Here is a 1,467-nt window from a genome sequence, read left to right on the forward strand (position 1 = left end):
AGCGATTTGTAATTTTGGAATGGGTGGAGTATTTGTTAGTACTTTGTTTCTATCTAGGCAGAAACCAAAGTGAAGGAACACACCCTGTTCGCTTGATCGTATCAGCCATGCTTATCAGTCATGATATAGTATTTTTCTCTTACAACAAAGCAGCATCAGCCGGCTTATAAGCCACAGAAACGATCAAGCGAACAGAGTAGGGTCTTTACAACCAATGAAAATGATCATCAATTATTGTTCGGATCTAGTGGTATCGATACTATTTTTTTTAAATAAAAGGAAAAAAGTCTACCTAACCTTCTCAACTATTGGTGGTTGTTTACCTCACCCTCTCACCTATAAAATCAGATATTCTACCCCTCAAACTATTGAAAACCGTTTAAATAACCCCCTGAGACGGTTTTACTGACGTGACGTATTAAAAAGTCTATATAACTCCCTAGCATATCAAGGGTTGACTGCATGACTCCCTCAACTATAAAATATTATATTGTAACCCTTAAAGCATCTAATAATGTTCAAATGATGGTCATGTACGGTCGTTTGGACATTGTATCCCACCACATTGGCATAAGCACACATGCTTGCACACAGGCCCATCGGCTGCCTCTCTCACATGCTGCTCGTTGGGCGATGGGCCAGTCTAGAAAGAGTAGGGAGGTGGAGACAACAAATGGCCTACATGCAAAGCATGTGTGTTTAGGCCAATGTGGCAGGATACAGTGTCAAACAACCCCTAAGGACTATTTGGTGAGTCATTTGAACATTACTTGATGCTTTATGGGCTATAATATCATATTTTATAGTTGATAGGTCATGCAGTCTACCGTAATATGTTAGGGGGTTATATAGTCTTTTTAATATGCCACGTTAGCAAAACCATCTTTAAACTGCCTCAGAGGGTTATTTAGACGGATTTTAATAGTTTGAGCCTTTGAGAGATAGAATATCTGGTTTTATAGGTGAGGCGGTGAAGTAAACAACTACCAATAGTTAAGGGGGTTAAGTAGATTTTTTCCAATTGTAATATATCTTTTAGAAAGTTAATAAAAGTAGGCACTCATACACAAAGCGAAGTCAACGATATTGATATGAAAGCCACTGTTAATTGAGCGAATTCTGTCAGCGGCCATATTGTGTAGTACTATTGAATTGAATAAATAATTTGACAAAAATATGAGCATCTCCCCAGAGTCGGGACCCAATCCAGGTGGTCAGATTATAAGTATGTGATGCAAAGCTAGTTCAAGGTCCGCTCGGAAGAAGATACCATGTATATATATATATGCTTGGATTAGGATCCTTGGGCTCGAATCGGAGAGAGAGAGAGAGACGACCAATGTTGAAATGGAATTCCCTGGAAGACACACTCATGTCTATCGTCCCAGCATGAAAATTCATCTTGGGCTGCAAACAAAGAAGGCTCCAACGATACAGAGTTGGAAGTGGTAGCAGAAGAGTACACAA

Source organism: Miscanthus floridulus, chromosome 2, assembly GCF_019320115.1.
Source record: "Miscanthus floridulus cultivar M001 chromosome 2, ASM1932011v1, whole genome shotgun sequence".
Classification (NCBI taxonomy): Eukaryota; Viridiplantae; Streptophyta; class Magnoliopsida; order Poales; family Poaceae; genus Miscanthus; species Miscanthus floridulus.